The 26,546-nt window shown below is 42.8% G+C and overlaps 1 long non-coding RNA gene across 1 annotated transcript in view; it reads right to left on the reverse strand.

Annotated features, from left to right (window-relative positions):
- Positions 1–10,087: 10,087 nt before the first annotated feature.
- Positions 10,088–26,546, reverse strand: part of LOC308610858 — a 308,372-nt gene continuing 291,913 nt past the window's right edge. Inside the window, exon 3 of the long non-coding RNA XR_014014682.1 lies at positions 10,088–10,152. This is a non-coding gene — a long non-coding RNA (uncharacterized lncRNA). The remainder of the gene's footprint in view (positions 10,153–26,546) is intronic.

Consider the following 26,546-nt stretch of genomic DNA (forward strand, 5'->3'; position numbering starts at 1 on the left):
ATCACAATGCTCCATGACCTTTGTCATCACAATGCTCAATACCCTTGTCATCAAATGCTCCCTCACACTTGTTGTCTATATGCTCCTTGAACCCTGTCATGAGAAGGCTCCATGCCTTTCTCATCACAATGATCCATGCCCTTTTCATCACAATGCTCCAAGAACACTGTAATCACAATGCTCCATGCCCTTGTTATCACAAAGCTCAATGACGCATGTCATTAGAATGTTCCTTGGCCTTCTCCTCACACTGCTCCATGCCCTAGTTATCACAATGTTCCAAGACCCCGGTAATCACAGTGGTCCATGCCCCTTTTCATCAGTATGCTCCATGAGATGTGTCATCACAAGGCTCCATGGTTTTCTTATCACAATGATCCAGGAACTTGTCATCACAATGCTTCACGACATTGTCATAAAAATTCTCAATGGCCCTTGTCATCATAATGCCCCAAACCCTAGTCATCACAATGCTCCATTATAATTGTCATCACAATCCTCCATTACATTTGGCATCACAACACTCCCTGCCATTGTCATCGCAATGGAACATGACATATGTCATCACAATGATCCCTGACAACTTTCTTCAAAATACTCCCTGAACTTCTCATCACAATGTTCCATGCCCTTGTCATCCCAATGCTCCATGCCCTTGTCATCACAATGCTCCATGACCCAAGTCATCACAATGCTCCGTGACTCCAGTCATCACAATGCTTCATAACATTTGTCATCACAATGGTCCATGCCCGCGTCATCACAAGGCTCTGTGACCATTGTAACCACAATAATCCATGAACTTTTCATCACAATGCTCCGTGACACTTGTCATCACAATGCTCCATGCCTTTGTCAGAAAAATGTTCCATGACCCTTGTCATCACAATGTGCCACGCGCTTTTCATCAAAACAGTCCACAAATTTGTCATGGCAATACTCCATAAACCTTGTAATCACAATGCTCCATGCCATTCTCATCACAATGCTCCATTAACCCTGTCATAACAATGCTCCTTGACCCTTGCCATCACAATGTTCCACGGCCTTGTCATCACAAGGCTCCATGACAGTTGTCATCACAATGCTCCAAGACCCCTTTAATCACACTGCTCCGTGCCCTTGCCATCACAAAGCTCCATGACACATGTCATCATAATGTTCCATGGCCTTCTCCTCAAAATGCTCCATGCCCTTGTCATCACAATGCTCCAAGACCCCTGTTATCACAATACTCCATGCCCCTTGTCATCTCAATGCTCCATGAACCCTGTCATCACAATGCATCATGCACATCATCATAATGCTTCCGGCTATTGTCAGCGCAATGAAATCAAAATTCTCCATGACCTCTCTCATCACAATGCTCCATGACCCCTGTCATCAAAATACTCCATGAACATTTTCAGCCCAATGCTCCATGACACTTGTCATCACAATGATTCTTGCCCTTGTCATCCCAATGGTCCATGACCCATGTATTCACAATGATCCGTGACGCTTGTCATCACAGTGCCCCATGACACCTGTCATCACAACGCTCCATGCCTTTGTCAGCAAATTGCTACATGACCTTGTCATTACAATGCTCTATGCGCTTGTCTTCACAATACTCCATTACCATTGTCATCACAATCCTCCATGAACCTTGGGATCACATTGCTTCATGCCCTTGTCATCACAATGCTCCATGCTCCTTGAAATCAAAATGATCCATGACCTCTGTCATCACAATGCTCCAAAGCCTTGTGATCACAAAGTTCCATAACACTTGTCATCACAACGCTCCATGATGCCTGTCATCACAATACTCCATGCCCTTTTCATCACAATGCTCCATGACCTTTGTCATCACAATTCTCAATACACTTGTCATCACAATGCTCCCTGACACTTGTCGTCAGAATGTTCCTTGAACCCTGTCACGAAAAGGCTCCATGCCTTTTTCTTCACAATGTCCCATGCCGTTTTCATCACAATGCTCCATGCCATTGTCATCAAAATATTCCACAAGCTTGTCATCAGAATGCTCCTTGACCCTTGTCATCACAATTCTCCATGTACTTGTCAGCACAATGCTCCCTGACCATTGTTGTCACAATGCCCCAATCCATTGTCATCACAATGCTCCATTAGCTTTGTCATCAGAATCCTCCATGACACTTGGCATCACAATGCTCCATGCCATTGTCATCACAATTGGCCATTAGAAATGTCATCACAATGCTCCCTGACACCTGTCTTCACAATACTGCATGACCTGGTCATCACAATGCTCCATGCTCTTGTGATCAGAATGCGCCATTCCAACTGTCATCACAATTATCCATGAAACTTATTAGAATGCTCCATGTACTTGTCATCACAATGCTACATGCCATAGATATCACAATGCTCCATGACCCCTGTCATCACAATGCTCCGTGACTCCAGTCATCACAATGCTTCATGACTTTTTTCATCGCAATGGTCCATGCCCTCATCATCAACAGTCTCTGTGACCTTTTTAGCAACAATGCTCCATGAAATTTTCATCATAATGCTCTTTGACCCTTGTCATCACAATGCTCTATGCCTTTCTCAGCATAGTGCTCCATGACCCTTTTCATCACAATGCTCCATGCCCTTGTCAGCACAATGCTCCATGACACATGTCATCACAATGCACCATGTGATTGTCATCACAGTGCTCCACAATCTTGTCATCACAGTGCTCTCTAAAACTTGTGATCACAATGCTCCATGCACTTCTCATCAAAATGCTCTCTCACCACAGATATCACAATGTTATATCTCGGTTCGTCACAATACTCCCTCAGCCCTGTCATCACAATGTTCCATGACTCCTGTCATCACAATGCTACATGCATTATCATCAGAATATTCGATGACCCATGACATCACAATGTTCCATAACCCGTCATCAAAATGCTCCATGAACCGTTTCATCAAAATGCTCCATGACCCCTAACATCACAATGTTCTATACACCTGTCATCAAACTGTACCATGACCCTTTTCATCAAATTGCTCCATAAACCTGTCATCAAAATGATCCCTGGCCTCCTCATCACAATGCACAACGCCCTTGTCATCAAAATGCTCCATTACCTTTGTCATCACAAAGATCCATAACCCTAGGCATCCCAATGCTCCATGTCATTGAAATCACGATGCTCCAAGAAAGCTCGCATCACATTACTCCATGCCCTTGTCATCACAATGCTCCATAACACATGTCATCAGTATGCTCCATGGCCTTGTCTTCACAAGGCTCCATGATCCTTCCCATCACAATGCTCCAAAACCCCTGTAATCACAATGCTCCATGCCCCATTTCATCTCAATGATCCATGAACCCTGTCATCACAATGCACCATGCGATCATCATAATGCTTCATGCTATTGTCATCACAATGAAATCAAAATGCTCCATGAACTCTGTCATAAAAATGCTCCAAACCCTTGTGATCACAATATTCCATAACACTTGTCATCACAATGCCCCATGGTGCTCATCATCACTATTATATACGGTCTTCTCATCACAATGCTCCATGACCTTTGTCATCACAATGCTCAATACACATGTCATCAAAATGCTCGCCGACTTTTGTTATCTGTATGCTCCTTGAACCCTGTCATGAGAAGGCTCCATGTCTTTTTCATCACAATGTTCCAAGCCATTTTCATCACAATGCTCCAAGACCCCTGTAATCACAATGCTCCATGCCCCTGTCATCACAAAGCTCAATGACTCATGTCATTAGAATGTTCCTGGGCCTTCTCCTCACAATGCTCCATGCCCTTGTCATCACAATGTTCCAACACCCCAGTAATCACAATGGTCCATGCCCCTTTTCATCAGTATGTTCCATGAGATTTGTCATCACAAGGCTCCATGGTTTTGTCATCACAATGCTCCAGGACCTTGTCATCACAGTGCTTCACGACCTTGTCATGAAAATTCTCAATGGCCCTTGTTATCATAATGCTCCAAGCCTTAGTCATCACAATGCTCCATTATATTTGTCATCACAATCCTCCATTACATTTGACATCACAATGCTCCCTGCCATTGTCATCGCAATGGACCATGACATATGTCATCACAATGCTCCCTGACACCTGTCTTTACAATACTCCATGACCTTCTCATCACAATGTTCCATGCCCTTGTCATCACAATGCTGCAGGACCAGTGTCATCACAATAATCTATGAAACTTGTCAGAGCAATGCTCCATGCCCTTGTCATCACAATGCTCCAGGAACCCTGTCATCACAATGCTCCGTGACTCCAGTCGTCACAATACTTCATAACGTTTGTCATCACAATGGTCCATGCCCGCGTCATCACAATGCTCTGTGACATTTGTAACCACAATGATCCATGAACTTTTCATCACAATGCTCCGTGACCATTTTCATCACAATGCCCCATGCCGTTTTCATCACAGTGCTCCATGCCCCTTTTCATCAGTATGCTCTATGAGGCTTGTCATCACAAGGCTCCATGGTTTTCTCATCACAGTGCTCCAGACCATTTTCATCACAATGCTTCACGACCTTGTCATTAAAATTCTCAATGGCCCTTGTCATCATAATGCTCCAAGCCCTAGTCATCACAGTGCTCCATTATATTTGTCATCACAATCCTCCATTACATTTGGCATCACAATGCTCCCTGCCATTGTCATCGCAATGGACCATGACATATATCATCACAATGCTCAGTGACACCTGTCTTCACAATACTCCATTACCTTCTCATCACAATGCTCCATGTGCTTGTCACCAAAATGCACCATGTCCACTCTCATCACAATAATCTATGAAACTTGTCAAACCAATGTTCCAAGCTCCTGTCATCACAGTGATCCATGTCCTTGTCATCACAATGCTCCATGACCCCTGTCATCACAATGCTCCGTGACTCCAGTCACCACAATGATTCATAATGTTTGTCATCAAAATGGTCCATACCCGCATCATCGCAAGGCTCTGTGACCTTTGTAACCACAATGCTCCATGAACTTTTCATCACAATGCTCCGTGACCCTTGTCATCACAATGTGCCAAACGATTTTCATCACAACGTTCCACAACCTTGTCATTGCAATGCTCCATAAACCCTGTAATCACACTGCTCCATGCCCTTGTCATCACAAAGCTCCATGACGCATGTCATCAGAATGCTCCATGGCCTTCTCATCACAATGATCCATTACCCATGTCATTACAATGCTACTTGAATCCTGCCATCACGATGTTCCATGGCCTTGTCATAACAAGGCTCCATGACCCTTCTCATCACAATGCTCCAAGACCCCTGTAATCACAATGCTCCATGCCCCTTTTCTTCAGTATGCTCCATGAGACTTGTCATCACAAGGCTCCATTAATTTCCCATCACAATGCTGCAGGACCTTGTCATCACAATGTTTCATGCCCTTGTCATGAAAATTCTCATTGGCCATTCGCATCATAATGATGCAAGCCATAGTCATCACAGTGCTCCATTATATTTGTAATCACAATCCTCTATTACATTTGGCATCACAATGCTCCCTGCCATTGTCATCGCAATAGACCATGACATATGTCATCACAGTGCTCCCTGACAGCTGTCTTCTCAATAATCCATGACCTTCTCATCACAATGATCCATGCCCTTGTCATTACAATGCACCATGCCCACTGTCATCACAATAATCTATGAAACTTGTCAGACCAATGTTTCATGCCCCTGTCATCACAATGCTCCATGCCCTAGTCATCACAATGCTCCATGACCCCTGTCATCACAATGCTCCATGACTCCAGTCATCATGATGCTGCATAACGTTTGCCATCACAGTGGGTCATGCCCGCATCATCACAAGGCTCTGTGACATTTGTAAACCCAATGCTCCATGAACTTCTCTTCACAATGCTCCATGACCACTGTCATCACTGTGCTCCATGCCTTTGGCAGAAAAATATTCCATGTCCGTTGTCATCACAATGTGCCACACGCTTTTCCTCACAACGGTCCACAAATTTTCATTGCAATGCTCCATAAACCTTGTAATCACAATGCTCCATGCATTTCTCATCAAAATGCTCTCTCACAAGAGATATCACAGTGTTACATCACTAGTCGTCACAATACACCCTCACACACGTAATCACAATATTCCATAACCCCTGTCATCAGAATGCTACATCCCCTTATAATCACAATGTTCCATGACCCCTGACATCACAATGTTCCATAACCCCTGTCATCAAAATGCTCCATGATCCTTTTCATCCCAAAGCTCCATGACCCCAGACATCACAATATTCTATAACCCCTGTCTTCAAAATATTCCATTACACTTTTCATCAAATTCCTGCATAACCTTGTCACCAAAATTCTCCCTGCCCTTCTCATCACAATGCATCACACCCTTGTCATCAAAATGCTCCATGACCTTTGTCATCACAAAGCTCCATGACCCTTGGCATCACGATGCTGCATGTCATTGTCATCACAAAGCTCCATGACACTTATCATCACAATGCTCGATGCCCTTCTCATCACAATGTTCCATGTCCTTGTCATTACAAACCTCATTGACTCATGTATCACAGTGTTCCGTGCCCTTGTCATCACAATGTTCCATGCCCACTCTCATCACAATAATCCATGAAACATTTCAGAGCAATGCTCCATGTCCTTCTCATCACAATGCTCCATTACACCTCTCATAACAATGCTCCATAACTCCTGCCATCACAATGTTCCACGGCCTTTTCATTCACAAATGTCCATGACACTTGTTATCTCAGTGCTCCAAGACCACTGAAATCAAAATTTTCCATGCCCTTGTCATCACAAAGATCCATGATGCATGTCATCAGAATGCTCCATGCCCTTGTCATCACAACGCTCCTTGCCCTTCTCATCACAATGCTCCAAGACCCTTTTAATCACAATGTTCCATGCCCGTTTTCGTCTCAATGCTCCATGACACCTGTCAACACAATGCACCATGCCCATCATCATAATGCTTCAGGCTATTGTCATCACAATGGAATCAAAATGCTCGATGACCTCTGTCATCACAATGCTCCAAACTCTTTTGATCACAATGTTCCATAACACTTATTGTCACAACACCCCATGCCGCTCATCATCACAATTATCCATGGTCTTATCATCACTATGCTCCATAACCCTTGTCATCACAATGCTCTATACACTTGTCATCACAATGCTTCCTGACACTTGTCGTCAGTATGCTCATTGAACCCTATCATGACAAGGCTCCATGCCCTTTTCATCACAATTCTCCAAGACCCCTGTAATCGCAGTGCTCCATGCACTTGTCATCACAAAGCACCATGATGCATGCCATCAGAATACTCCATGGCCTCCTCACAATGCTCCATGCCCTTTTCATAACAATGTTCCAAGACTCCTGTAATCACAATGCCCCATGCCCCTGGTCATCACAATGCTCCATGAGACTTGTCATCACAATGCATCATGCCCAACAGCATAATGCTTCAGGCTATTCTCAGCACAATGAAATCAAAATTCTACATGACCTCTTTCATCACAATGCTCCATGACCCCAGTCATCTCAATACTCCATGAACATTTTCAGCCCAATTCTCTATGACCCTTGTCATTACAATTATCCAAGCCTTCTCATCCCAATTCTCCATGACCCCTGTATTCACAATGCTCCGTGACGCTTGTCATCACAGTGCTCCATGACAACTGTCATCACAAAGCTCCATTCCTTTGTCAGCAAAATGCTACATGACCTTGTCATTACAATGATCTATGCACTTGTCATTACAATACTCCATTACCATTGTCATCACAATCCTCCATGAACCATGGGTTCACATTGCTTCATGCTCTTGTCATCACAATGCTCCATGCTCCTTGAAATTAAAATGATCCATGACCTCTGTCATCCCAATGCTCCAAACCCTTGGGATCACAAAGTTCCATAACACTTCTCATCACGCTCCATGATGCCTGTCATCACAATACTCCATGCACTTTTCATCACAATTCTCTATGACGTTTGTCATCACAATTCTCAGTACACTTGTCATCACAATGCTCCCTGACACTTGTCGTCAGAATGCTCCTTGAACCCTGTCACGAAAAGGCTACATGCCTTTTTCATCACAATGCCCCATGCCGCTTTCATCAAAATGTTCCATGCCATTGTCATCAAAATACTCCACAAGCTTGTCATCAGAATGTTCCATGACCCTTGTCATCAGATTTCTCCATGCACTTGTCAGCACAATGCTCCCTGACCCTTGTCATCACAATGCTCCAAGCCATTGTCATCACAAGGCTCCATTACCTTTGTCATCAGAATCCTCCATGACACTTGGCATCACAATGCTCCATGCCATTGCCATCACAATGTGCCGTTACATATATCATCACAATGCTCCCTGACACCAATCTTCACAATACTGCATGACTTGGTCATCACAATGGTAAATGCCCTTGTCATCACAATGCGCCATTCCAAATGTCATCACAATAATCCATGAAACTTATTAGACCAATGCTCCATGAACTTGTCATCACAATGCTCCATGCCCTAGTTATCACAATGCTCCATGACCCCTGTCATCACAATGCTTCATGATTCCAGTCATCACTATGCTTCATGACATTTGTCATGACAATGGTATATGCCCTCATCATCAACAGTCTCAGTGACCGTTTAACCACAATACTCCATGAACTTTTCATCACAATGCTCTTTGACCCTTGTCATCACAATGCTCTATGCCTTTCTCAGCACAATGCTCCATGACCCTTTTCATCAAAATGCTCCATGTGCTTGTCAGGACAATGCTCCCTGCCATTGTCATCACAGTGGACCATGATATATGTCATCACAATGCTCCCTGACACCTTTCTTCTAAATACTCCATGAACTTCTCATCACAATGTTCCATGCCACTGTCATCACAATGCTCCATGCCCTTGTCATCAAAATGCTCCATGACCCCTGTCATCACAATGCTCCGTGACTCCAGTCATCACAATGATTCATAACATTTGTCATAACAATGGTCAATGCCCTCGTCATCACAAGGCTCTGTGACATTTGTAACCACAATGCTCCATGAACTTTTCATCACAATGCTCCATGACCCTTGTCATCACAATGCTCCATGCCTTTTTCAGAAAAATGCTCCATGACTCTTGTCATCGCAAAGTGCCACGCACTTTTCATCACAACGGTCCACAGATTTGTCATCGCAATGCTCCATAAACCTTGTAATCACAATGCTCCATTACCCTGTCATAACAATGCTCCATGACCCGTGCCATCACAATGTTCCACGGCCTTGTCATCACAAGGCTCCGTGACACTTGCCATCACAATGCTCCAAGACACCTTTAATCACAATGCTCTATGTCCTGGTCATCACAAATTTCCATGACACATATCATAATAATATTCCATGGTCTTCTCAACAAAATGCTCCATGCCCTTGTCATCACAGTGCTCCAATATCCCTGTAATCACAATGCTCCATGCCCCTTTTCATCAGTATGCTCCATGAGATTTATCATCTCAATGCTCAATGGTTTTCTCATCACAGTGCTCCAGGACATTGTCATCACAATGCTTCACGACATTTTCATGAAAATTCTCAATGGCCCTTGTCATCATAATGCTCCAAGCCCTAGTCATCACACTGCTCCATTATATTTGTCATCTCAATCCTCCATTACATTTGGCATCACAATGCTCCCTGCCATTGTCATCGCAATGGGCCATGACATATGTCATCACAATGCTCCCTGACACTTGTCATTTGTATGCTCCTTAAACCCTGTCATGAAAAGGCTCCATGCCTTTTTCATCACAATGTTCCATGCCCTTTTCATCACAATGCTGTAAGACCCCTGTAATCACAATGCTCCATGCCCCTTTTCATCAGAATGCTCCATGAGACTTGTCATCACAAGGCTCCATGGTCTTCTCATCACAATGTTCCAGTACCTTGTAATCACATTGCTCCATGACCCCTGTCATCACAATACTCCATGAACATTTTCACCCCAATGCTCCATGACATTCTCATCACAATGGTCCATGAACCCTGTCATCACAATATTCCATGACCACTGTCATCACAACGCTCCATGAACCCTGACAACACAATGATCCTGGAACTTTGTCATCAAAATGTTCCATGCCCTTGTCATCCCAATTCTCTATGACCCCTGTAATCACAATGCTCCATGACGCTTGTCATCACAGTGCTCCATGAAACTAATCATCACAAATCTCCCTGCCTTTGTCAGCAATATGCTACATAATCTTGTCATCACAATGCTCCATTTGCTTTTCATCACAATCCTCCATGACCCTTGGGATAACATTGCTTCATTCCCTTGTCATCTTTCTTCTGCCTTTCTGGTTTTTAGACATTTTCAGATGTCCCTTTTGACCGGTGGGAAGTGACAATTCTTTGTAGTGTGGATTTGCATTGTGCGCTTGCTTGATTGGCCAAAAAGGACATATGTGTTTTCTCCTGAATACATTCAGGAGAAAAGTCATACGCCGTTTTTGACCAAGTGCATCATTGTCGAAGTTGTGATACTTTTCCTGTGCTTTAAAGGCGTTTCCAATTTACCTCTTGAAATATGTTTTGTGCAATTCTGCCTCATTTTCAAGTCCGCTTCGTTGCCTTCCCTCAACAGATTTTGGAAGAGAGTAGTCCTTTATAACTCTGCAGCTTTGTGAATTGCTGTGCCCCTGAGCTCCAATTTTCAAATCCCATTTTTGGGAGCTGACCGCAAATCCACAATTTTGCTTCAGGACCTATACTGGTTCCAGGGGTGGCTATACTGTTCCCTGCGGGTGGCTGAGGCTTTGGTTAATTCTTCTTCCTGACGGGAATTTAGAGTGACATGTGCCCGTCCAAATGCCTACATCTACTGTCTGATTGGTTCTCCCTCTTCCCTTTCATCCTCTGCACAATTAGCAAACTGTGCGAACCAGGAGGTTATAGGAGCTGACTCTGCTAAGTTGGGAGATTGATAGTAAGGCAGTTGGAATGCCAAACTGGAGCACAAAGAGAGGAAAAATTAGGAGACATTTAGAAACCTTTCGCCATCACAGGGTGACCATTCTGTAGGTTTCCCATACATGTTATAACTGTATTGATATTCCCTTCTACCTGGAGATTTGGGACCAATGGAATGGTGGCATGCATTACTATTTAAAAGGGTCTGCATTTTTCTCCCAATCTCACCAGTCCTCTCAGTCCCAAGTGTCCAGCCTTATATCTCATCCAGCTGTCTTTGCAGATAGGGTCATTCCAGGTTTCATCAGAACCCCTGAAGGAATTGTGTAGGAATTTCGCTGTTTTTTTGTTTTGTTTTTGAAATTCATTTTTATAATGGGGTTCAGCTGATTTTCACTGACATGTTTATGCCGGTCTAGACACACTTGATTCCCTTACGGAGACATATCAATACATAGGTTTTAAGATTCTTACTAGTCAGATATATTCCTCTGCGGGGAATAGGCGTTTTGAGTCTCGTTCACTGAGGAAGGTGTAGGTCTTGTCTATTCAGTATTTGGTTTATAGAATGGTACCCGTGTTAATATCAAAGTCGGGGTTTATGCATCACCCCACCTCTCCTTTCTCCTTAAGGAGGCATAAGAGTGTTTTCTAAATGTGAGACTCTGTTCTCTTTCTTAATTCAGTTAATGTGTTGTGATGTTGACATTCACTCTGTAAGTGATATCTTATGATAAGATTCTTTTTTCTGTGTGACTAATTTCACTTAGAATCATTATACATAAATCCACTCATTATGCTGCTACTGGCCTTATGACATTGATTTCACGTCTGAGTGATATTCTGTTGTATAAAATTACCACAATTTCTTTAGGCTTTTCTCTTTTTCCTGGGATATTTTAGGTGTTCCAAAGTTGAGGTTCTTTTATGCAGAGCTGCCCTAAACTTTGGGGTGCCTGTGTATTGTTGATATTTAGTCTTCCCAAGTTATATGCCCATGAGTTGAAATCCCCTTTGCTCGGGGGCTTTGTATTTTTGATGTTTTAGGAAACAGCATACACTTCTTCCGAGTGGCTCTTGGATATTTATACCCCACCCATCAGCGTGACTAGGCTCCCTGTTCTCCATGGCCTCTCCTGCATTTCTGGTTTGTAGACATTTTTTGGATGGCCTTTCTGAGCAGTGGAAATTGAGACTTCTTTGTTGGGCAGATTTGCATTTCCCGCTTGCTTGGTTGGCCAAAAACTCTGTATGTGTTTTATTTTCCTGAAGATATTCACGAAAAAACACATACACCCTTTTTTGCCCAACTGCATCATATTAGAAATTCTGCTGCTTTTCATATGCTTTAAATGTGAGTACAATCTACCTTTTGAAATCTGTTTCCTGCAATTCTGCCTCTCATTCAGATCCTCTTCGTTGCCTTACCTGAATATATTTTTGGATGTTGGTTATCATTTATATCTTTGCAGGTCTTTGAATTGTCTGCTCCTGAGCTCCATTTTGCAACTCGCTTTTTTTGTGAGCTGGCCGCCAAACCATTGGATTGCTTCAGGCCATATTCTGGTTCTGAGGAGGCAGGCTGAGACTTTGTTTAATTCTTCTTCCTAATGGGAAATTAGAGTGACATGTGCCTTTGAAAACTCCTACAGCTAATCCCTCTTTGGTTCCCCCTCTTCCCATTTATCCTCTGCACAAATTGCAAACTGTGTGACACAGGAGGTTAAAGGTGCTGATTCTCCAAGTGGGGAGATTGTTAGTAATGAGGCTGGAATGGCGAACCCCAGCACCAAGAGATCAAAAATGAGGTGCATTTTAGACACCTTTCCTGAGCACACAGTGTACATTCATCTCGGTTTCCAAGGCATGTTTTCGCTGTCAGAAGATTCCCTTGAACCTGCAGATTTGGGACCCATGGAATGGGTACCAGGCAGTATTACTTTAAATTGTCTGCATTTCCTCACCCATCCTCTTTAACATCTCTTAGCATGCATAGCTTCCAGCCTTATATATCATCCTGTCTTGGGTCTAAATATGTTAAATCCATGTTACATCATAGCCGTTCAACAAAAGTTGTAAGAATTTTTGTCTGTCTCACTGTTTTTATAAATATTTTTAAATTTATTTTTATATTGGATATAGCTGATTTTCAAAGCTCTGTTTTTTGCTGCTGCACATCCACTTAATTCATGTACTGTGAGACAACAATAAATTATTTTTCAGATGCTTACCAGTCATATGTATTATTTTCCAGTTACTTGAGTGAGCTGAGTTCAGTTCTTTTAGGTACTGTGTAGGCCTTGTCAGTTATTCAATTTGATACTTGGAATGGTAACTTTGCTAGGTTCAACCTCCTGGAAAATACCTCACCATTCCCCAGCTTTCCCATTTAGCAGCCTTATGTGTATTTTCTACATATTTGACTATGTTTCTGTTTTGTAGTTTATTTCATGTGTAGCCATTTTTGATTCCACCTTTAAGTGACATCTTGTGATATGTGTCTTTTTCTTTCTGACATATGTCACTTAGAATGATCATATGTAACTCCTCCAGAGTTGTTCCAACTAGCCTTATTTCATTGATTTCTGGATGAGTAATATTCCACTCTACATAAGTAGCCCATCTCTTTTATCCATTTTATCCTTCCAGGGACATTTAGGTTATATCCAAGTGGAGGCCCTTTTTAACAGAGAGGTGGTAAACGTTGGTGTGCCTGTTTTCTGTCGATTTTTGTTTTTCCCAAGGTATACGCCCATGAGTGCAAGTTCCCTATGCTCTGTAGCTCATTTTTTAGATGTTTTAGCAAACACAATACACTTCTCCAGAGTGGCCGTTGTCAAATTACAATTCCACTATCAGCCTCACAGGGTTCCCTTTTCTCCTCGCCCTGTCCTGCATTTCTGGTGTTTACGCTTTATGTGGATGGCCCTTCTGACTGATCTGAAGCAATACATTTTGTAGTATTGATTTTCAGTGCCCACCTGTTTGGTTGGATAAAAAGAGTGTATGGCCTTTACTTGAATATATTCAGAAAAAATGCATATGCCCTTTTGGGCCAACTGCATCATTGGCGATGTTCAGCCCGTTTTCTTGTACTTTAATGGGGAGTCCTTTCTACCTCTTCAAATCTGTTTCCTGCCACTCTCCCTTGCTTACAAATACTTTTCTGTGACTTACCTCAAGACATTTTTCGACAATATTTTCAACTCTGCAGTTTCATGAATTTTAGTGTCCCTGAGTTCTATTTTTCATCTTGTGTTTTAGGAAACTGGACACAAAACAGCGGTATTTCCTCTAGCCCTATTCTGTTTCCGTGGGCAATTCTAGCCTTTGATGAATTTGTCTTCCGGATTGGAAATTAGAGTGGCATGTGGCTGTCTGAACACCTAAGACTTGTCTCTAAATTTTTCTCATCCTTCCGCTTCATCCTCTGGACAAATTCCAAACTGTGTGCAACAGGATGTTGACGGTGCTGATATCCCCAAGTGAGGAGATTGTTAGGAAAGATGCTGCAGTGGTGAACCCGAGCACCAGGCGATGAGGAGATAAGGTGCCTTTTCCAAACTCTTTCCGATCAAATGGTGTACCATCCTCTAGGTGTGACAGGCATGTTTTAGCTGTAGGAAGGGTCCCATGCATGTAAGGAGAACACCAGGGATTTTTCCAAATCAGTGCTTCCCCGAACCCCAAACTGGGGAATTTTTAAGCTACGGCTACACGTATGTCCATTAAGGGCCTTGGGAAATAGGCAGAGCCCAAACTTTAGATGATTGAAATCTTCAGGGTCAGAAGCGCTCACCATCGGCCTTGCTTAGGTTACATTTTATCTGTCATTGATAGATGATGTCAATAAAAATATCGATTCTTTTTCAGATTATTTCCCCTTATAGGTTATTGCAAAATATTCAGTGTAGTTCCCTGTGCTATACAGTAGTTCCTTGTTGATGATCTATTTTATACATAGCAGTGTGTATGTTTTAATCCCAAACTGTTAATTTATCCCTTCTCCTACCTTTCCCCTTTGGTAATAATAAATTATAAGATTTTATACTTCTCAGAAATGGGGGGACAGAGAGAGAGGTATCATTTTCAATGGAAAAGCATTCAAAACAAGATTGAAGCTTCAGCCAAGAGTATTCGATGTACATCCATGGAAATAAATCACTTCATTTCTCTAATGTTGACCTGACAAGACAGACGTCTTCACTGAACTTGCTTATAGTAAAATGATGGAAATATCAAATGTAAGTCTTAGAAACATTTTATTTTACCCGAGCATTATACACTGCTCTATGTTAACTACAGTTTGGCTCACACATATGTTCATTGAAATTACAATGTTCTCAATTTCTGTTACTGATCCTCCAGAGTGGACCCCAACAGGATTCCCCGTGCCCAGTGTTATTGGAGCCAACAGATCAAGACTGAGTTTGGTTCAGAAGCAAAGGAATTATTATTTTGAAAACAGAATGGAGAGGTGAGAGTGTGCACTCCCCCACGTGCTGTGGGCTGTGCTACTGTGTAGGGATCCTGGCAGCGTCAGTGGGATGGAGGGGATTGGGCACGCGAGGGCTGGGTTGGCTGCAGCTCAGGCTCTATGCCACGGAGTCTGCATGGGACCCCGCTAGCTGAGGTGTCGACCCAGCCGTTCTTCACTAGGATATTGGGTCTGAATTGCCGGGTGTGGGACCTCTGCATGCGTAACCCTAGGGGCACGTGAAATTATACAAAGCAGAAAGGAAAAACAGGTTAGACTTTATTTTATTGCCCAGATTCTCATTTTATATCCCAGGAATTTTTATTGAACGTTGCCGGAGACGAACACCTCCTTTGCTTTTCGTTCCATTTCTCATTCTTGTGGTGTTGAGGGTGCAGACCCCTCTTTTGTAACTGCTTCATGCTGTGGTGGGAGCCCTGATACCTTGGGGGAGGCGCAAAACTTCTCTCCACCAGCCTCCAGGTGAGGTTGATTGTCCCAAGGCCTCCTGCCTTACTTCTCGTCCACCTGAGCACCAGCATTGGAAGTTTTATAGATTCTAATGACCTTTAAGGGTCCAGGAACGATATGTGCAGAGATGCTGCGTTGGCAGTTTTGACCCCACCCCACATTTGTTCAGGGACCTTAGGCCGACGGTTTTTGCCAGCCTAGATGCTCTGACATATAGTCTGTGCTTTCTTTAATTAGTTCCCTGAATTAATGTACAAACAGCACCATGTGTCAGAGCCCTGCCCACGCATCTCCCAGACAGTCCAGTGTCAGTGGTGATCCAGGACCATGACGTCCACTGAGTCAAGGGCCTTTAGAAGTAGCCAGCAGTCCAGCCGGTCATATTGACTACCATCACCACGGTGTCTGTAGGGTTTTCTGTGGTGAAAGCGTGATATACGTTTCCCCCGCCAAGCTTATTAGCTCCCCTCTGGGTGCAGTAAGTCCTGCCAGCAGTAGTCTGCTCTTTCGGGGCACACTCTTGTTGTTTTCTGAGAGAAACTCCATGTCAAGTGATGGTCACACGAGTCATTATGGGGACCCTTGCTCCCGTTTGTCTCTCTGGAGCTTGGAGTTGGAGGGCCTCCTCACTTGAGGTCAGTGTGTCCACAGAGCGACCCCTGCAACTTCAGGGCATGATGGGTGGTTAGGATCACCACGTGGTGTCCTTTACACTTAGGAGGGAGCTGGCCTTGCGGGCTGCTGATTTCCAGCTTTTTAGATACCCCAGTATCCTGGCCTGATGAGTCGTTGGGCAAAGCCCTTGGTCACCATAGTTTATCATACCTGAAGGGCATTCTTGTGTTGCTCCATTTCAAGTGGTCCCAGTTTTTGCACTAAGGCTCCAAGGGCTATTAATCTTTGACTGGGTATGTAAAGGTCAAAGGGTTTAGCTAAATTAAGGAGTTCCAGGGCAAGGGTCTGAATTGACTGCTCTTTCCATTCTTGTAAGGCTGCTTCTGGATTCTATTCAAAAGGATCATCATCTTTCCGTGTCAGTGTTTCATGTAGAGGCCCAGCTATTAGACTGTAGTTAGGGATCCAGATGCAGAAAATCTTGGCCTCCCCATGAACCCCTAAGCTGTCTTTTAGTTTTAGAAGAGGTAAGGCTGCAAATGGCTTCTTCCCTATCCTGGGATGCGTTTCTCCGAATATCTGTGAGAATGAAGCCCAGGCATGTCACCTTAGCCTGGGATATTTGAGCCTTTTTCTTGGACACCTTCTATCCTTTATTGGCTAGGTAGTTCAGAGGCGTCTTTAGTAGGCCTGGCGATCAGAATGTCCTCTGCATATTGAAGGAGGGTTCCCTTTTACAGAGGTAGAACTTTTAGGTCTTTAGAGGACATTTCCCCAATGATGGAGTGGGGATTTTTTAACCATTGGGGCAGGACGGCCCAGCATTATTGCTTTGGTTGCATGTTGTGTCCTGCCACTCACAAGCCAAAAATTCTTGTGACTCTGAGATGAATGGAATACAGAAGAAGGCATCATTGAAGTCTAATACAGAATGCCATGGCCTGGTGGATGGTAGAATGACAAGCAGTGTGTAGGAAATAGGAGCTACTGGATGTATATATATCCTCGGTGGCTTCACTGACTGTCCTGATATCCTTTACCAGGTCTCCAGCAGCCCATGGGGCTCTCGTGGTCAGGCCAATCCCAGGATATGGAGCTCACCTGGGCTGCACCCCCACCCCACAGACCACGGGGCTCTCGTGGTCAAGTCCCTCCCACGGTATGGAGCTCACCTGTGCAGCTACCCAGCAGCCCATGGGGCTCTCATAGTCAGGCCCTTCCCAGGATACAGAGCTCCCCTGGGCAAGTACCCGAGCAGGGCTGGACACACAGGGACTGTGCACATAGCCCACCTTGCAGAGAATCCCCAGCTCACCTGACACACACAGCTGACACAGAACACCTCAGAGCAGGACTTGAACTAACAAACAGCAGCTCTGACAGGTTTGTGACCCTGGCTATCACTCTGTGCAGCCTCTCTCTGCCTGGTCTTCCAGACACTTCCACTGCAGCCAGGGCACCAGGCCTCTGTCTCCACCCACCATCACTCGTCTCCCTGACTCCTGGGTTCCTCTTATTAGGATAGGGTCTTCTTGAAGTTGTTTTTCACTCATGGACCAGATAAAATGATAAGAAAACAAGCCGCAGCTGCAGCCCCTATACTATCCTAAATCTCAAGAGCCTTCACCTCTTCCTTGGGACTGGCCCATTTAGCAAGTTTCATTTTCTGCAACTGTGAGCCCCTGAGGGGTGAGGATTGGCTGATTTGGGCAGCCTGACACTGCCTGGCAGACCTCCCCAGGTGTGCCTGGGTTGAGGTCAATATAAACACCTCTCCAGTCAGCAAGAGCCCCTGTAGCTGTGCCTGACGCCATATTCTCTGCCCCGTCAGCAGTGTCGGGGCTGGGGTGGTGGGGGGAGTGAGGGGCCGTGGCTTTGTGGGTGGCCCATTGTGAGTGGGGCTCTGCTGGACTTTCTGCAGGAGTTGCCAGGCTGCCACCTGCTAAAGAAGAGGATGTGTCACCCATACCTGCCACCGGAATTCCTCCCCAGTCAGAGGTGAGGAAGTAAAAAAGCAGTGGGGGCCGTGGCAGGAGGGGTATCTCAGGCAGGTAAATGGAAAGCCTCCAGAAGACCATCTGGGGCCAGGATCATCCTGGCTGGCCTGCAGGCACCAAGTTGGCCTGCGTGCTGTCGCTGGTGTGGCTCCACAGCCCTTCCTCTAGGCTTGAAAGTGCTTGTACATATTCATCTGTTTTACCTGGAAAGGGTGGGAAGAGTTCAGCTGCAGCAGGACTGGGGCTCAGCTCATATTTACTCACAAACGCCTCAACACAGTCCCACAGCTTTGCAATGAGGAAGCTCCTTTTGGAGGTGGGGAGCGCTGCTGACTGCATGGGAGACAATTTCCCACCTCTGACGAACTTAAGATTTTTTTTACCACTGGAGCAAGTGCCCTGATACGATTTTCCTCTGTATAAATGGTGGGTTCTGTTTTTTTTTAATTTATTTATTTATTTATTTATTTATTTTTGGTTCAAGGTAGATTTTATTTATTCCTCTTTTTCTTAATTTGGAGATATAAACATGGAAATAATGCATTAATATAAAGACGTCTATGTGAAGGGAAAAACTTTTTTTCTGTTTTATTTTATTAAATAATTTATTTATTTGTTTATTTTTTAAATTTATTTCTTTTATACAGCAAGTTCTTATTGGATATCTATTTTATACATATAAGTGTGCACATGTGAATCCCAGTCTCCCAATTCATCCCACCACTACCCTCACATGGCGTTCCCCCCTTGGTGTCCATATGTTTGTTCTCTCCATCTGTGTCTCTATCTCTGCCCTGCAAACCGGTTCATCTGTAGCATTTTTCTAGGTTCCATATATATGCATTAATATACAATATTTGTTTTTCTCTTTCTGACTTACTTCTCTCTGAATGACAGTCTCTAGATCCATCAAGGTCTCTACAAATGACCCAATTTCATTACTATGTATGGCTGAGTAATATTCCATTGTATATATGTACCACATCTTTATCCATTCGTCTGTCTGTGGGCACTTAGGTTGCTTTCATTACCTGGCTATTGTAAATAGTGCTGCAATGAACATTGTGGTGAACGTGTCTTTTTGATTTATGGTTTTCTCTGGGTATATGCCCAGTAGTGGGATTGCTGAATTATATGTTAATTCTATTTTTAGGTTTTTAAGGAACCTCCATACTGTTCTCCATAGAGACTGTATCGATTTACATTCCCAACAATAGTGGAAGAAGGATCCTTTTCTCCACACCCGCTCCAGCATTTGTTGTTTGTAGATTTTCTGATGATGCCCATTTTAACAGGTGTGACGTGATACCTCATTGTAGTTTCGATTTCCATTTCTCTAATAATTAGTTATGTTGAGCAGATTTTCATGTGCGTACTGGCCATCTCTATGACTTCTTGGAAGAAATGACTATTTAGATCTTCTTCCATTTTTGTATTGGGTTGTTTGTTTTATTAATATTGAGCTTCATGAGCTGTTTATATATATTGGAGATTAATCATTTGTCCATTGATTCGTTTGCAAATATGTTCTGCCATTCTGAGGGTTGTCTTTTCGTCTTGTTTGTAGTTTCCTTTGTTTTGGAAAAGATTTTATGTTTCATTAGGTCCCATCTGTTTAGTTTTCTTTTTTATTTCATTACTATAGGAGGTGTATCAAAAGTGATCTTGCTGTGATTTACGTCAGAGTATCCTTCGTAAGTTTTCCTCTCAGAGTTTTATACTGTCCAGTCTTGCATTAAGGTCTCTAATCCATTTTGAATATATTTTTTTATGTATGGTGTTGGGAGTGTTCTAATTTCATTGTTTTACATGTAGCTGTCCATATTTCCCAGCACCAATGATTGAAGAGACTGTCTTATCTCCATTGTATAGTCTTGCCTCCTTTGTCATAGATTAGTTGACCATAGGGGTATAGGTTTATCCCTGGGCTTTCTTTTTCTTTTTCCTTTTACACGTTTATTGGAGTATAATTGCTTTACAATGGAGTGTTCTTTTCTGCTGTATAAAAATGTGAATCAGCTATACATACACAAATATCACCAGATCCCCACCCTCTTGCATCTCCCTCCCACACTCCATATCCCACCCCTTTATGTGGTCACAAACCACCGAGCTGATCTCCCTGTTCTATGTGGCTGCTTCCCAGTAGCTATCTGTGTTACATTTGGTAATGTATTTATGTCCATGCCACTCTCTCACTTCGTCCCACCTTACCCATCCCCCTTCCGGTGTCCTCAAGTCCTTTCTCTATGTCTGTGTCCTTAATCCTGTCCTGCCACTAGGTTCTTCAAAATCTTTTTTCTTTTCGTCATTAGATTCCATATATCTCTGTTAACATACAGTATTTGTTTTTCCCTTTCTGACTTACTTCACTGTGTAGGACAGATTCTAAGTCCATCCACCTCAGTACAAATAACTCAGTTTTGCTTCTTTTTATGGCTGAGTAATATTCCATTGTATATATGTGCCAGATCTTCTTTATCCATTCATCTGTCGATGGACACTTACGTTGCCTCCATGTCCTGGCTATTGCAAATAGAGCTGCAATGAACATTTTTGTACATAACTCTTTTTGAATTACGGTTTTTGCAAGGCAAATGCCCAGTAGTTGGATTGTTGTGTCGTATGGTACTTCTATTGTTAGTTATTTAAAGGAACCTTCGTACTGTTATCCCTAGTGCCCATGTCAATTTACATTCCAACCCACAATTCAAATGTGTTCCCTTTTCGCCAATAAAGGCCTCTCCAGCATTTATTGTTTTGTAGATTTTTTGATGATTGCCACTCTGACTGCTGTGAGGTGATACCTCACGGTAGTTTTGATTTGCATTTCTCTAATGATTAGTGATGTTCAGCATCCTTTCATGTGTTTCTTGGTAATCTGTATATCTTCTTTGGAGAAATGTCTATTTAGGTCTTCTGCCCGTTTTTGGATTGGGTTGTTTGTTTATGTGATATTGACCTACATGAGGTGCTTGTAAAGTTTGGAGATTAATCCTTTGTCAATTGCTTCATTTGAAAATATTTTCTCCCTTTTAGAGGGTTGTTTTTGCATCTTGTTTATGTTTTCCTGTACTGTGTAAAAGCTTTTAAGTTTCATTAGGTCCCATTTGTTGAGTTCCGTTTTTATTTCCATTTCTCTAGGAGGTGGGTCAAAAAGGATCTTGCTGTGATTTATGTCATAGAGTGTTCTGCCTATGGTTTCCTCTAAGTGTTTTATAGTGTCTGGTCTTATATTTAGATCTCTAATCCATTTAGAGTTTATTTTTGTGTTTTGTGTTATGGAGTGTTCTAATTTCATTCTTTTATGTGTAGGGGTCCAGTTTACCCAGCACCAATTACTGAAGAGACTGTCTTTTCTCCATTTTATATCCTTAGCTCCTTTGTCATAGATGAGATAGCCATAGGCATGTAGGTTTATCTCTGGACTTTCTGTATGGTTCCATTGATCTGTGTTTATGCCAATCTACATACGCTTGCTTCCATTATGGAGACATATAAATACATGGGTTTCAAAGTTATTACCAGGCAGATATATTAATCTTCAGTGAATAGGGTGTTTTGTGTCCAGTTCATTGAGAAATGAGTAGGTCTTGTCTATTACATTTTTGGTATATGGAATGGTATCTGTGCTAATTTCAAACTCTGCTTTTACACATCACCCCACGTCACCTTTCCTCTTAAGGAGGAATAAGTGTGTTTTCAAAATGTGTAACTCTGTTCTCTTTTGAAATTCAGTTCATGTGTAGCCATGTATACATTCCCTCTGTAAGTGATATATTACAATAAGTTTCTTTTTCTTTGTGGCTCATTTCACTTAGCATCATCGTACCTAAAGCCACTCATTATGCTGCTATTGGCCTTATGACATTGATTTTATGTCTGAGTGACATTCCATTGTATATAAGTACCACAACATCTATATCCATTTTTTTTCCTTTCCTGGGATATTTAAAGTGTACCAAAGTCGAGGTTCTTGTAAACAGAGCAGCCCTAAAGTTTGGGCTGTCTGTGTGTTGTGGATTTTTGTTTTCCCAAATACTCGCCCATGAGTGGAAGTGTGCTATGCTCTGTAGCTCTGTTTTAGAAAACAACATACAGTTCTCCAGAGAGGCTGTTGGCAATTTACATCCTGTCCATCAGCGTAACCAGGCTCCCTTTTCTCCATGGTCTCTCCTGCATTTGTGGTTTTTACACTATTTGTGGATGGCCATTTTGACTGGATGTAAGGGACACTTCTATGTAGTGTGCATTTGCAATGCCTGATGGCTTGCTTGGCCAAAAAGGGCATATGCATTTTTTCCCGAATATATTCAAGAAAATACACATACTCCCTTTTCGGCCAAGGGCAACATTGTCGAAGTTCTGTCGCTTTTCATGTGCTTTAAAGATGACTCCAATCTACCTCTTGAAATCTGTTTCATTCAATTCTGCCTTGCATTCACATCCTCTTCACTGCCTTACCTCAATATATTTCTGGATGATAGTTGTCCTTTATAACTCTGCAAGTTTGTGAATTCCTGTGCCTCTGATTTCCATTTTTCAACTCGCCTGTTTGTGAGCTGTCTGCAATACCGCAGGATGGCTTTAGGCCCTAGTCTGGTTCCGTGGCTTCAGGCTGATCCTTTGGTTAATTCTTCTTCCTGATGGGAAACTAGAGTGACATGTGCCCATCCAAACACCTACAGCTAATCTCTCATTTGTTTCCCCTCTTCCTGTTCATCCTCTGCACAATTTGCAAACTGTGGATAACAGGAGGGTAAAGGCGCTGACACTCCAAGTGGGGAGATTTTTAGTAATGCAGATGGAATGGTGAAGCCGAGCACGACGAAAGGAAAAATGAGGTACCTTTTAGAAAACTTTCCCAATTACACAGTGTACCATCCACTGGGTTTCCCATGCATGTTTTAACTGTAGGAAGATTCCCTTAAACCTGGAGAGTTGGGACCACTAGAATGGGTAGCACACAGTATTGCTCTAAGTGGTGTTCTTTTGCTCACACAACCTCAGGAATCTTGTCAGCCCCAAGTGTCCAGTCTTATGTCTCATCCAGCTGTGGGTGTAAAGGTGGTCAATCTAGGTGGCAACACAGGCACTGAAAGTAATTTTTAAGACTTTCTCTCTGTTTTTGCATTTTGCTTTTAAAATTTATTTTTATAAGGTGGTTTAGCTGAATTTCAGTGCTGTGTTCATGCCATTATACACACACATGATTCCTTTATGGAGACATGAGAATACACATGTTTTAAAATACTTAGAGTCAGACATATTCCACAGCAATGAATAGGGGATGTTGAGTCCATTTCATTGTGCCGGGAGTAGGTGTTGTCTATTACATACTTGGTTTATGTAACGGTATCTGTGCTAATTTAAAACTGTGCATTTATGCATCACCCCACCTCGCCTTTCCCCTTAAGCAGTCAGAAGCTTGTTTTCTAAATGTGTGACACTGTTGTGTTTGTAAATCAGTTCATGTGTAGCCATGTGTAAATTCCCGATATGAGTGATAGCTTATGATAAGATTTGTTACACTGTTATCTTTCCTAACTCAGTTCATGTGTAGCCATGTTTAGAGGAGCTTCACAAGTGATATCTTCTGATAAGTTTCTATTTCTGTGTGACTTATTTCACTTAGAATCATCGTAATTGAATCCACTCATTTTGCTGCTACTGGTCTTATGACATTGATTTCATGACTGAGGGATATTCCATCGTACGTAGGTACCACAATTTTTTGAACCATTTTTATCTTTCATGGGATATTTAAGGTGTACGCAAGTTGAGGTTCTTATAAGTAGTGCAGCCCTAAATTTTGGGGTGGCTCTGTCTTCTTGATTTTCAGTTTTCCCAAGGTATATTCCCTAGACTGGAAATGCCCTTGTCTCTGTAGCTCTGTTGTTTACTTGTTGTAGGGAACACAATGCACTCGTCCAGAGAGGCAGTTGCAACTTACATCCCGCCCATCAGCATAACAAGGCTCCCTGTTCTCCAGGGCCTGTCTTGCCTTTCTGGTTTTTACACATTTTGCAGATGTCCCTTTTGACCGGTGGGAAGTGATATTTCTTTGTAGTGCCGATTTGCATTGCCCGCTTTCCTGCTTGGCCAAAAAGGGTGTTTGTGTTTTCACCTTAATATATTCAGGAGAAAATGCATACGCCCTTTTTGCCCAAGTGCAACATTGACGAAGTTATTTCCCTCTTCCTCTGCTTTAAAGGCGATTCCAGCGTAACTCTTGAAATCTGCTTTCTCCTATTCTGCCTCGCTTTCAAGTCCACCTCGTTGCCTTCCCTCAACAGATTTTTGAACGATAGTTGTCTTTACTTCTCTGCCAATTGGTGAATTGCTGTGCCCCTGAGCTCCATTTTTCAACTCGTTTATTTGTGAGCTGAATGCAAGTCCAAATTTTAGTTCAGGACCTATACTGGTTCCCGGTGGGTGCCTGAGACTTTGGTTAATTCTTCTTCCTGCCGTGAAATTAGAGTGGCATGTACCCGTCGAAATGCCTAACAGCTACTTGCTCATTGGTTCTCCCTCTTCCCTTTCATCCTCCGCCAAACTGGCAACCCTTGCAAACTAGGAGCTTAAAGTGGGTGTCTCTCCAAGTTGGGAGATTGATAGTAAAGCAGTTGGAAATTCAAACCAGAGCACCACGAGCGGGACTCTCAGTTGAGTTTTGGAAACCGATAATATTCACAGTGTGTCCATTCTCTAGGTCTACCATACATGTTATAGCTGTATTAATATTCCTTTTAATCTGCAGAGCAGGGACCCATGGAATGGGGGCTATGCATTATTGCTTTAAAGGGTCTGCATTTGCTCACCCAATCTCACCAATCCTCTCATTCCCATGTATCCAGGCTTATGCCACATGCAGCTCTCATTGTAGATATCGTCATTCCAGGTTTCATCAGAGACCCTGAAGGAATTGTAAAGAATTTCCCTGTTTTTTTGTTTTGTTTTTGAAATTCCTTTTTATAGTGGGTTTGAGCTGATTCTCGCTGCCATGTTTATGCCAGTCTAGACACACTTGATTCCCTTATGGAGACATATGAATACATAGGTTTTAAGATCCTTACTACTCAGATATATTCCTCTGTGGGAAATATGGAGTTTTGAGTCCCTTTCACTGAGGAAGGTGTAGGTGTTGTCTAATCCATAGTTGGTTTTTGGAACGGTACCTGTGCTTATATCAAACTGTGGTTTTATGCATCACCCCACCTCTCCTTCCCACTTAAGCAGGCATACGAGTGTTTTCTAAATGTGAGACTCTGTTCTCTTTCCTAACTCAGTTCATGAGTAGCCATGTTTACAGGATCTTCATAAGTGATATCTTATGATAAGTTTCTTTTCCTGTGTGACTTATTTCACTTAGAATCATCGTACCTGAATCCACTCACTTTACTGCTACTGGTCTTATGACATTGATTTCATGGCTGAGGGATATTCCAGCGTACATAAGTACCACAATTTTTGAACCATTTTTATATTTCCTGGGATATTTAAGGTGTACACAAGTTGAGGTTCTTTTAATCAGTGCAGCCCTAAATTTGGGGGTGTCTCTGTCTTCTTGATTTTCAGTTTTCCCAAGGTATATTCCCTAGACTGGAAGTGTCCTTGGCTCTGTAGCTCTGTTGTTTTCTTGTTTTAGGGAACACAATGCACTCCTGCAGTGAGGCAGTTGGCAATTTACATGCCGCCCATCAGCATAAAAAGGCTCCCTGTTCTCCAGGGCCTGTCTTGCCTTTCTGGTTTTTATACATTTTGTGGATGTCCCTTTTGACATTTGGGAAGTGATACTTCTTAGTAATGCAGATTTGCATTGCCCGCTTGCTTGCTTTGGGAAAAAGGGCCTATGCGTTTTCTCCTGAATATATTCAGGAGAAAACGCATACGCCCTTTTTGGCCAAGTGCATCATTGTCGAAGTTGTG

The sequence above is a fragment of the Mesoplodon bidens genome (assembly GCF_964165515.1).
Source record: "Mesoplodon bidens genome assembly, contig: HAP1_SCAFFOLD_306, whole genome shotgun sequence".
NCBI lineage: Eukaryota > Metazoa > Chordata > Mammalia > Artiodactyla > Ziphiidae > Mesoplodon > Mesoplodon bidens.